Source organism: Ailuropoda melanoleuca, chromosome 2 (genome assembly GCF_002007445.2).
Source record: "Ailuropoda melanoleuca isolate Jingjing chromosome 2, ASM200744v2, whole genome shotgun sequence".
Taxonomy (NCBI): Eukaryota; Metazoa; Chordata; class Mammalia; order Carnivora; family Ursidae; genus Ailuropoda; species Ailuropoda melanoleuca.
In genome coordinates this window covers 65,685,062-65,698,472 of record NC_048219.1, presented here as the reverse complement: position 1 = coordinate 65,698,472, position 13,411 = coordinate 65,685,062, and the positions used below count along the sequence as shown (strand labels likewise).

Here is a 13,411-nt window from a genome sequence, read left to right as displayed (position 1 = left end):
AGCTTTCAAAGCCTGCAACAGAGGCTGTAGCATGGAAGGCAGATGCAGAGGAGAAAAAGTATATAGCATTTAGAGAGTGAGAGAGGACCTAATTTTGAGTCCTGTCAATGGCATCAATGGCCATTATGAGTCAATCACTCTGTTTCTTTGCACTTGATCTCCTGCCTCTGTTAAAGAGGGCTGATAACTGACTTTAAAATGTTATTGTGAGAATTAGACAGATCACAAATGTGGAAGTGATTTGTCATCTAAAGCAAAAAAGGATTTTCAATTAAAACCTAAGAAGAACATGAGTTTGGATCATTCTCAGCAATGAACCCATTAAAAAGGAAATAAAGCAGATTTCTTCCTATTTTTAGAAAAAAAATTAAAAGATTTCATTAAAGGTATATTTATTTGTTAGGGACATGATATTTCAAAAACATTTTTACAGTGAGATTGGTATATATGCATTTCCTTCTTATTCATATCTTTCTCCTAACTTTAGTGGCTGCTGCTGTGATTTAAACATCTTGGCTCAGAAGAGATAATCAGGGTTAATGATTCTCTCTTCTCACCTTCTTCAAAACAAATTTTTCATGTAAGAAATGCAAGTATATTGGGGTGCCTGGGTGGCTCAGTTGGTTAAGCATCTGCCTTCAGCTCAGGTCATGATCCCAGGGTCCTGAGACTCCCCCCCCGGGGGGGGGTCTGGGCTCATAGCTCATCAGGGAGTCTGCTTCTCCCTCTGCCCCTTTCCCCACTCATGCTCGCTCTCTCTCTTTCTCTCAAATAAATAAAATTTTTTTAAAGTATTCAAAAAAAAAAGAAATGCAAATATACTTATATCTTTAAAGTTCAGTTTGGCACTTTAAGTTGACTAGAAGAAATCTAATTTTGCGAAGACAGAAAATAGAAACATGAGACAACTAAGTCCCGTCATGTGGTTTGCTAGGTAAAAGCTGTAGTTTGCCATGGAATAAGCCAATTCTGGCTCATCATCCTGTTGTCAAAGTAATGGCTGCTGGACCTTGTGCATATTGTCTGCCAAACTACAAAAAATTAACTGATGTAAAGTGACCAGTGAGGTTTTGTGTTTGTTTGTTTTATCCCAGATGTGTTTAAGTGTACACATACCTCTTTCAACTGTACCAATCTGTGTTGGTAGGAATAAGATGTCAATGGATGGCACAGACATGGAGAGATGTGCCCTATTCCCAGTTTGTTGGATAGCCCTGGGTGATGCTTTTCACTTCTCTGTGACTGCATTTCCCAGGGATAGTACTTGACTATTTTCCCCATCAAGCCCACTTCAGAAATNTCCCAGTTTGTTGGATAGCCCTGGGTGATGCTTTTCACTTCTCTGTGACTGCATTTCCCAGGGATAGTACTTCACTATTTTCCCCATCAAGCCCACTTCAGAAATAAAAAAATGCTTTAAATATTAATCATTTCATAGACTAGAAGCACTCTGCACTCTTCTGATGAAACGCATCTGATGAGTTTCCCATTTTAAATGGATCTGTGAGCAAACTTTACAATGAGGTTAGCAAGTGAAGCTCCACTGAGAGCAGTGCTTTCTTGTTTACATTTCAAAGTTCTTTCATAGTGGACTTGGGATTTTTAAAATTTATTTAAAACATTTAAAAACTAAATTTATCTAATTTATTTATGGTCATGGCAAAAGTTAGACGCAAAGAGAAAGAAAAGTAATTTAAAAAATTCAAAATCCTAGCACCCAGATACAGCTACTGATATTTCCCCCCACTTTTCTTTAGTTTATTATATTTTTAAAAATTGTAAAAGTAACATATCATCTTCATATGATGTGAATAGCACTAACGTATATTAAGAAAAAGCTTATAATCTTCTCTTTCACACATTACTGAAGTTAATCAATATTAGTAGTTGGGTATGAGTTGTTTGGTACTTTCCTCTGTACTCAAACAAATAATAGACAAGAAAGTAGATAACATTAGATTTTCTAAACAAATTTTGAATCATACTCTATGAATTATTAATCATATTTTTGATACTATTATGTTAAATTTAAATATGTTAATATACATACATATGCATATACCAAAATCATTCCTTTTCAATTAACAGTATAATCTATATATCTAAATCATTCTTTTTTAGTTACAAACTATAATGTTTGTATGACCATGCACAAATTTTATAGAGGCTTAAAATAATAACTATCTCACAGTTTGAGTGTCAGGAATCTAGGAGTAGCTTAGTTGGGTCATTCTGTCTTAGGGTTTCTCAGGAAGCTGCAGTCAAGGTGTTGGTTGGGGCTACAGTCATCTGGAAGCTTGACTGAGGTGGGAGGATCTGTTTCCAAAGCAGCTGGCTATTAGCTGGAGACCTCTTCTTGCTGGCTGTTGGAAAGAGGCCTCTATTTCTTTACACTTTGACTTCTGCTTACGTTTTTTTTTAGTATCTTTATGACCTGGCAATTGGCTTTCCCCTGGGTGAGTAATCCAACAGAGAACAAGGCAGAGGATTCACTGTCTTTTATGACATAGCCATGGATGTTTCACAGCATCATTTCTGTGGTATCACTAATGAGCATCTAAACTGTTCCCCCTTTTAGTCAACAGATAAAAAGACTGAAAGTATATATCTCTCTGTATATGCTAGCACTTTTATTTATTTAGAGTCTTAAGAATAGGATTCCTCATTTAACATTTCAGTGGAAACTGTTCTGTTACTTTTTTGTTTGGTTGTAGTGATTCCTTTATTAGCAAATTATGTAGGGGAGACCTTTTTCACAACCTCAGACATGGATATTAAGATCTTTTGCCAACAATGCATGTAACCATATAGAACTAGATTGTTTCTATGTATTTATATATTTTACAGATATTTATGGTATACGTAGGTAAAATAGGGGTAGTTCTCCCGCTTTTTTTTTAACAAAAATGAACTATTTTATATACATTGCTTTGCAACTTGTTTGTAAAATTCATTCATTAGTATATTCTAAATGCATTACCCTGATAACATAAATACATTTCCATAATTGATCTTAAAAGCTGAATAGTATACCCTTTTATAGAGGTATTATCCTTTATTTAGTAAATTAGTTATTGTTATAAAGGTAAGTTGGTTCCCATTCTTTCCTATATTTATAAACAGTACAGCATTAAATATTTTTAAATGTACAATTTTTAGTACTGATATGATTCTTTTCTCAGTTCATTTTATAATGGTACACTTGGGCAGGGTCTAAACTAAATAGGTCATAAACTTGTTGGGTGCACTTAAAAAGCTATAAGAATATGTAAGTTTTTATCAGAATACAAAAGTTGCTTATTGTTGATAAACAGTATCCTTTTTAATTCTTGATTATTGTGGTTTCTATTCAACAGAATAAATAAATAAATAAATAAATAAATAAATAAATAAGTAAGTAAATAAAAGTTGTTCTTTCCTCTCTGTATACACTACCAGGTACATAAATTTCTAGAAAGGTTTTCACTGAATTTGCAATTATCGTGAATTGTTTCTAAGGGCATCTGTTTAAAAACCAGAGTGAGAGTAGTTCCTATAGGAGAAGATTCCTCCTCCTAGTGCTAATTAACATTTATTTAGCCTTTATTTTGATGCCGGGTACTCTGCTGAGTACTTGCAAGCATTACCTCCTTCAAGTCTCTCAATAATTTATAACTATGCAGTATTGATATTTTCAGTTTTCAAATAAGGAAAGTGAATCTTAGAAAGTTTAACACTCACCCAGAATTTCACGGCCAGTACACAGAGCAGCTTGGGTACAAACCACACAGATGTGAGTCCAGGACCTGAGCTTGTGACCACTGCTCTGTTCTGCTTCTCAGTACTAATACCATCAAACTTGCCAGAAATTGAGAGTATTGAAGAGATTTGTGGTAGGCAGTAGTTGTAGGATAGTACAATAATTTAATGCTTCTTTATCTTCTTACATGCTACCTTTGTCAATGTCGATTTTTTGCTTCTTTCATGCCTATTTTGCTTTGTCAATGTCCGTATTTCCAAGGGCAGATTTTGTGCACAGGAAAGATTATTCAAAGGTTGAGTTTAGTTAAAAATATATTTGAATTTTAGTTGTAAAAATTTGAAAACTTAGCTCTTCCATAATCTTGTGTTTGTAAGTCTAGCAAATTTAGCAATCACTTTTATGAAGCCTTTGATTAATGTTTAGACCCATGTATAAACTAAGTTAATTAAACTCCTTCAAACATTTTAAACTAAATTTATAAATTAAATATATGTGACTTCTTATTTAGATACTTCAAATGTGTGATTAAAACAAACTTTCCAGAATACTTAAAATACCTCTAATGGCTCTAATAAATTAGACCTAGAAATACTGTGAACCTCAAGTTCTCTTAAATGTTTTAATACTTTATATACTTACTGTAATTACTATATAAACTAAATTAAATTTCTACTTAAATTCACAGGCCTAAATCAATTGCTTAATTACGCATTTTAAGTTGAATTGCAAATTTTACCTGTTCTCTAATAAACTAAAATATCTTAAACATTATAAATACTCAAAAGTTAATCATGCTTCCTTAACACATAAATATTAACACTATGTCTATGGTTCTCTTAAGTATTTCTGAAATTAATTCTAAACTTCCAAGTTAAAAAAATGCTTATCTACCAATGAAACAATTAAATCATCTTAGGCAGTGATGGGGGATAATTTCTTAGTCAAAACTATAAGCATAGTATCAACAGATATGGGTTAGCCAATTGAATGAATCATTTCCAGGGATCAAATGAGATATGTAGAGCCCTAGTCATAGTCATAATTGTCATGGGCATCAAAACTTAAAAAAAAAGTTGGTCTCATAACCTGAATATCCTTGACCTTCATCTACTCAAGGACGTCTGTTACCCCACCTAAGTTACTAAATAGTAGGACAAATGAGAAAGTTCAGGTGGCTCCTGTAAACCTGTCACCACAAGAAAGACAAAGGGCTTAAGTTATTGACATCTTTATGTGCAGAATATGTGTGAGGCATAGGGCAAGATTGTGTATTATCACAATAATTACAACTAGTAAGGAGTCAAAATGAAATTTATTAATTTTTGTAGAAAATTCACATACATATGGAGATACATAGAATTTGTATAACAGGGTTTGTTAGATTAAAAATATAACTTAAAAAATTTATTTGAGAGAGAGAGAGAGAGCACACATGCATGAGAGTGGGGGGTGGGTCAGAGGGAGAGAATCTTCAAGCAAACTCCACAGTGAGCTGGGGGAGCCTGACATGGGGCTCCATCCCACAACCCATGAGATCATGACCTGAGTTGGATGCTTAACTGACTGAGCCACCAAGGAGCCCTTAAAAATATAATTTTTTGTGGGGTGGTAACTCAGAGCCATGCCCTAACTACATGCTTGCCTCATGCTGTGCTTTCTCATATTTATGGTGGAATGCAGACATTTTGGTATATGAACATGGATGTGTTTCTATAGTATTATTGATATACTATTTTATATTAGATGACCCTTCAGTACCATTTGTGTGTGTTCTCATTGTAGAACTATTTCCTTCTCACTAAAGACCACGAGTCCTACGACTTAATTTAGTGGATCAGTACATCTGGCTAACCAACATTTTGCCACATTTCCAGTGGCATTGGAATCATTTCAGGATAATTAATGATTTGTCTTGAGCTATAATTCATTGTAAAGTACTTAAAACCAATAGATAGCCAAGAAGACCTGCCATTTAGTACAGAGAGGTGTCACAGAGCTTCCTAGGAGTTAAGAACTCTTATGTGAATTTATATAGATAAACTAAATGAGGCTGTTTATGAGAAACTTGTTCTCAAAGTTAGTAAAGGCTTTAGGCAGGAACTTGGTTTCTGATGGCAAATGCACAAGTAGATGTAAATGTAATTCAACCATTAAAATCTAAACCCATAGAAGCGAGGAAATTCACAGTTAAAGGAGGAAATGGGTTGTGCAGAGCTTTCTCCAGCCGTGAGGCACAATGGGGTGTATTGAGGAATTGGAGGCATCCCATAGTGTGAGACATTGAAGGCATCTCTCATGTTTCTTTCCTAACTTGCAGATTACAGAGCATTTATGGATTTGAATATTCCTTATGAAGTACCATCTTTTGGGAGCTGGTTAGAAAGGAAAGAAACTTTATGTGTTTTTCCTTTGTTATTACCTTGAGGCTGGGGACAGGGGTTTGAGGGTGGATTCATATCGCATGAGAGAATTTTGGGTTAGTAGTCTGAAATCAATGTCCTGGCCGAATATTCCTCCAGGATTTCATGCATTCGTGATCCATGTGTACAGACCTCAGTTCAGGCAAAGCTACTAGACAAACAGAGACTTAGTGTAACCCAGCACGCTCTGTTCAGCTTGGATGTGCAGAGTTTGATTTCTTATCAACATGAGAGCTATTTGGAACAATGGAAAATTGTTTTCCATTTCCACTTCTCTCAACTATGGTAATATAAAATCTCTATTTGGGTTATGTATGAGTGGGTGGTTGGTGTGAATAAGAAACTCAAAAATGACCTGGTAACACCCCGTTTGCATATATTTTGTGGTTTCAGAAAACTTTATTTTAAATATACCTTTTTAAAAGTGTCTTTATCTTGACATGCTTTTAAGATTATCTTGTAAATATAATGTCTCATTTGAAGAGCGAGTCATCTTAGCAATGGGCAACCTGGAAGGAAGTCTTTCTATTACCTGAAAATATATGAATATTAAGTGGGTACACAGAACATGTGCATGTGTCCACAAAAACATGTGTGCATGTACACACACACACACACACACACACACACACACACTGGGAGCGATAACCAAAGATCTGGAGAGCACCTGAACTACTCTCTAGAGAAAAAAAAATTAAGTGTTTTTTCCTGCTTTTTTCCCTTTCAAACAAATTTACATCATACGGGTTTGGGCATTCCACATTTCAATTTGAAATTAATCAGGATGAAAGTACCTGAAGTACAGGGAGAAGAATGGTTGACACCACGAACAATGATCTAAGACTGTTATTGATGTCATCTGAGTAAACACATTTTTAGTAAGCCAAGGAGCCTATGTTGGCCACCACCATGGTATAAACAACATGTGGCTATATGCATTTGAGGTCTTAAAGATGACTCCACCTCTATCATCCACAGTAAAAGAAGAATGTTTATAATAATACATATATTGACTTCTGCTTTCTAGTCAATAACAAGATTTATTGTCCCACTCTTCAGTCAATTTTAACCTCTTTGGGTCAACAAATCTTGATATTGATCTCAACAGAAGTCAATACCTGCTTATTACTTACCTCCACGTTTAGACGCCTACCAACAATTCTTATGGGCATTTCCTTGACAGGCAAAAGTGAATACTTGCTGTCTACTTTCTATACAAGATACATTTCTGTGGGCTTCGTATATATTCTCACTTTTACAAGCCTAAGTTCAGAGTTAGTTATAAAACTAAATGAGGAAAGAAGATAGATGAGTTCAAGTATCTGTAATTATAAACCAGAGAACTTTAGTATTCCCTTATCGTTTCCTAAATAATAAAAATCATGATCTTTTATATCAATGATTCTCTAGTCATTTCCTACATCAAAGATAATTAGGCAACATGATATTTTTTATTCACAAGAGGAGGAAACAAAAATATTTTTAAGATTGAAAACTGTTATATGATGGTATTCTATAAAGGTTAAAATTCTAAACTACTTTAAATGCTTTCCAAAGCAAGAAAAGCAGATTAGTCACGCATTCCAGCAAATGTCTGCCAAGTTCCAACATCTAAACGTGGAGATATTTGAGATGTGTAACTTCTACCCTAGTCAAAGATATTCTAGGTTAGATAACTAAACAACTCTCAGGAAAGAATTTTTGTTTGCTTGGCAAATGAAAAGAAATGAAGATCAAGGAAGCAGCCTCACCTAGACTTTTTAATGAATGTGAGACAAGTCCTTCCATAGGCAATTATTAAACTATCTCCCAAAGTTGTTTGTTCCGCTTACAGATGCAGTCCTGGTTCCGTAAGACCTCTAGGTATAAAACAGCATCATCAGCCGTCTTGGTAACCTCACCTGTTGAAATATTAAAAAGGAAAAAAGAAAACACCAATATGTACAAACCCAGGGGCAGACAAAGCAAAATACACTCAAGGCTGTAAGGAATTAATTTTTCAAATTCAATAAATAAACCTCCATTGCACAAATATGCTAAATGCTTAAAATTCAGAAATACTTATCTTTTGTGTTGCCCTTGAAATACCTTGCTTTCTCTAGATTGACTCACAACACCGTGAAGTCCACATTTAAAGCCTGTGTTTTGCCACAGGCAAAATACCAATAAACAATAACAAAAAGGAAAAAAATGGAGCCATGTAACACAGATTGCTTTAACACCAGCCGAAGTTTGCTGTTGCACACTTTTTTCTGTTTTCCAGATAATATAATTGTGAATCAAATGTGAAGAAACTGAAAGTGGGACATTAGGAGAAAAAAGAACACTGAAATACTTAAATATATGTTAATGCAGAATATGTATATGCTTTCATAATAATTTAAAGCAGTTTTCTAAAAGATGTGAAAGCATGTTCTTTCAATAGTCACTGCTAGCTTGTTAATCAATTTTTATAAGCCTCTTCTAAGAGGCAATAATTTTTTAAAACTCTGCCACTTAATTTACATTGTGCTTCCTGAATAAATTCATTAGCTTCCCCTACAGGTCTTGGTTTCTGTTTGCCAAAATAACCTGATCAAAAGTGAAAAATTCAGTAGAGAATAAAAAAATGAAGCCTGTTATGTTACTGACACCAAACTTCTTTTGCAAATATAATTTAATCACTTAGTTTGTGAGTATAGACACAACTGTAAAATCATCTTGCAGGTCCATTTCTTAATTCCTTCCCTCTTCATCTCCCAGAGATTAGGAAAAACAGGGTTGTGTGCCTTCAACTTTGTAAGGCTGGAAATGTAAGAAGACTGTGAGCAGGACATCCATGAAATGGCTATATTGTATGAGGTTTCCGTTAATTTGGAATGGACTTACAAAAGATGAAAAAGAGAAATGATTTCTTAACCTCAGCATTATTGCCACTTTGAGTGGGTAATTGTTTGTTGCAGGTGGGGTGGGGCTGGTTCTTCTGGGTATTGTAGGATATTTAGCAGAATACCTGCCTCTGCCCCATAAGATGCTAGTGGCACCCATTCCCAGTTGTGACAACCAAAACTATCTCCAGACTTTGCCAAATGTCTCATACCGATTGTCATACCAACATAGACTATTGTAGGTAGAACATCAAGATATATTGCAAAATCATCTATTGTTCTGCTCATGACAGGCTGGGTCAAATTGATAGCCATTTTGGATTACCGTAGGCAAAAATATAATTACTAAACCATCCTTGCCAAAGTTGTTTATTCTGTTTATGAATTGAATCCTTATTCCGTAATACCTCTAGATGTCAGACTGAATCAGCAGCTTCTATTACGTGAAAATAGAATGGCAACCCTTAAAAGCCAAGTCTACAAGTCCAGATAGAAAGCAGAATCTTAGAATTTTAGAGCTGGAAGGAAATTTGAAGAACATCTATGCAAACATCCTCTTTTTTATAGATGGACAATGAATCTAGCAAGGTCGTATGACTTGACCAACATCATGTAGCTATTTAGTGGCAGAGATAAGAATCCAAACTTGAACTCCAATTCCAGATTTTTTCCCCCTAGACCCACTGTAGGTCTATTTACTATGGTAGATTATGAGTTATACATGGAACTTTTTCCAACCGCATTTGTATTTGTAAATTTAAAGGAAAGTGACAGTGAAGATAAAATTTGCTTCAGATTTTTTAAGCATAAAACCTTATGGCTTTATTATCTCAGATGACAATTTGCCTCAATTTGATCCTGTATTCAGTTCAACGCATATTCAATGTGTTGCTTCCTTTTGGAAGATGTTATGACCATAAGCAATAAAATATTATTAGATATTTTTATTTAAATATTTCTTTACCTTCTAAAAATTATCCTTTCCCCAAATTCCCCTCCAGATTCATCTAACTTGATGATTTTCCTAGTTTAAAAACTCACATTGCCCTCTTCTTATTTCTTTTTATTTCTTATGTTGTTTTCCATTTTCTAAATGCTATCAATTCCTTTTCTTCATAATATTTTTTGAAAAAAAATATTTCTTTTCATATTCATTGCCATCACACTATAGTGTATGTATGTAGACTAATAAGCCATGCCAAATTTATTTTGCCATATCTAGTCTTTTTTTCTATCTACTACCCAACCTATCTTGCACACAACCATCTGGGGATTCTACAGTGTTTTATGTCATGAATCTACCAATAAATATTAATTGAACAATTCCTGGGACAAGGCAATATTCTAGGCATAATTGCTACATAGAAATAGTGAGGTGAGACATGGAGAGAAGGGGATTTGTAGCCAAAGAAGTTTTAGATAGGGCCCTTACTTTTAGAGTTTGTATTTCAGTTGAAATGCACATTGCAGTAAACTAAAAATTTAGTGCAAGAGTACCTATACATGCAAATTGGTACATTTAGAAACTTGACATTTTGCACTTCAAATTCCTGAGATGATACATCCCCTCAAAATTCTAGTTTAATGGTAAATCTTAATGATAGTTTGAAAAGACTTTAAAATCCCATTTGTGATAATCTCAACACTGTTCTTTCCCATGTGTGCTTGTTACAGCAACCAATTTTGCAATGGCAGCAAACCTTGTGTAGTAGTAGCTGATGTCACCATCTGCTCTTTGCAGATTAGAAGGGTGATTATAGTACATGCTCATACTGAACATGTGGCTAGGGCCATTTTGAGGGGACCCTTCTAGTTTTTCAGAAACTGTTGGGCACACCAGTATTTATTCAGAGGTTATTTAGTCACAAGTCACCTCTCCAGATCAGCGTCCTGTCTTCTGGGTTTACTTTTTTGTTTTCATATTAGAGATGAAGCCCAGACCCTTAAATGTAGTAGTGTAGCAGGACTGAAACTCTGGTGGTCTATAGACTTACTTCAGTTTGGTTCAAGTTTTGAGTAGTGATTTAGTATTCCTGTGTGATAGGTGTCTTTTTAGTTGAAAGTCATACATTCTCTGTGTGTAAAAAGATGGTTGTAATTATCACTTCTGTGATAAGACTCTTTTTGTGTATATGTGGCCTATCTCCAACTTTTCTAGGGACATTCCTCTTGGCATCCACACTTTTTATGAGAATGGCCATTTTATACAATATGACTTTGCCCTTGAGTGCCACAGTTGATTGACTCAATAGTTAGAATCCTATCCAAACTGGGCCACTGAACCTCTTCCCTGAAATTTAGAATTTTTGAGTTTTAATTAATTAATTTTTTAATTGAGATGTAATTAACACACAATATTACATTAGTTTCAGGTGTACAATATATTCATCAAGTCTATATGTTATGCTGTGCTACACCATAAGTGTAGCTACCATCTGTTACCATAGAATGCTATTATAGTACTATTGACTGTATTCCCTGTGCTGTACCTAGTATCCCCATGACTTATCCATTCCACAGCTGGAAACCTGTACCTCCCACTCCTCTTCGCCCATTTTGCCCATCCCTCCACCCTTTTCCCCTCTGACAACTATCAATTTGTTGTCTGTATTTATAGGTCTGTTTTGGCTTTTTGTTTGTTCATTTGTTTTGTTTTTTAGATTCCACATGTAAGTGCATTCATATGGTATTTGTCTTTCTCTGACTTTTTTTACTTAGTGAAATTCTGAATTTTAGGGTGAGAGTTCTGGCAATCTCTCTTGTAATTAAAGATGTTAAACGTCAATTAACCTGAGAGCTCCTTCAGTGGCCAATTTTATGCCATGCCGTGGAACCAGCTGGTGTATACAAAGAGAAAGAGAAATGGAAAGATGAATAAAAAGGTACATTGATTGGAGATGGTCTTCTATTCCCTGGTAATTTTGGTAATGCCTGAATCCTGCGACATTATTGACATTTCCATGGGAGATTTTTGTTGAATTCCATGGGATATCTCATTATTCTCCCAATAAATCCTCCTGTTTCTATAAGCCTTTCAAGTTGTTGTGGTTTTTTTTTTTTTTGCCACTTCCAATTAAAATATGTATCATGAATACCTTCTGCCTTTGCAGATCCATGGGAGAAAAATGTAGTTTTGAATAGAAACAAGTCTGAGGGCCATGAATGGTTAAACAGTCACTTATCTCTGTGCACACACACATACACCCCCACACAGATGCTAAAATATGTGGTCTAGACTCTATCCTATATAAAAAATAAAGGCCACAAATATCATAATTGTTAAGAAGAGGCAAATTAATATTTGCTATTTATTATTTGCTTTAAAATGTTTATTTGTATCCCATTGTCATTAGAATGTAAACTCTTGAGTCTGGTGTTCCAGATCTATTACAAGCTGCCCCTAGGATACCTTTGGCAAGGACTCTTCATCATTTCTGTAAAGTTCCTCTTTGCTGATTCTCACCCAAGTTCTTTTGCCATGTTTCCTGCCTACAAGGCCCTGCCCTCTATCTCTGTGCCCAGTGAAACTCTTACTTATCCTTCCCTTGCCACATTTAATTTCCACCTCCCAAGTTCTTGAGCCCACAGAGCGCTCTTCATTCTCTGGCATCTTGTAGCTGTTATTGTAATCATTTTCTTAACTTTTACTATTTGTGCCATATATAGTTAATTAACTGTTTTTGAGGTATTAGTTTTAATTCTTTCTGGGAGTGTAAGCTCTTTGAAGGTAGAGACTGTGTCTTTCGATTTTTTTTTTTTTTTTTTTTAGCTGCACCCTCCTCCTGCCCGGTGTCCACTGAAAGTGAGCATTTGGTAGAATGCTTTTTTTGAAGTAAAACATACAAGAATAAAATGTGGTATATTCCCTAAGGGAACCGATTATAAATTTTACTTAAAGGGGCATTAATAATTAAATTAAAAAGTTCATATTAGTAGAAGGTAAAAAAGTTTAACCAGTAGCTACTACAGATACAGGGACATTTGAAATTTCAGATATAAATCTGAAAGTAAGAGAGCATGTGAGTAAAGTGGGAGGAATGAGGTTAAAGAGGAGAAAATATCCAAACCTTACTTAAGATATTTATCTATTTTTCCTAATGCTAAGTAAAATCAGTCAAGCAGAGAAAGACAATTATCATATGATTTCTCTCATCTATGGAATATAAGAACTAGGATGATCGGTAGGGGAAGAAAGGGATAAAGAAAAGGGGGGGTAATCGGAAGAGGGAATGAGGCATGAGAGACTATGGACTATGAGAAACAAACTGAGGGCCTCTGAGGGGAGGGAGGTTGGGGAATGGGATAGACCAGTGATGGGTAGTAAGGAGGGCACATATTGCATGGTGCACTGGGTGTTATACGCAACTAATGAAGCATCGAAC

The 13,411-nt window shown here is 35.0% G+C and overlaps 1 pseudogene; it reads right to left on the bottom strand.

The window, feature by feature from the left end:
* LOC100467048 overlaps positions 1-10,794 on the bottom strand; it is an 85,735-nt pseudogene extending 74,941 nt beyond the window's left edge.
* Between the last annotated feature and the right edge of the window lie 2,617 nt (positions 10,795-13,411).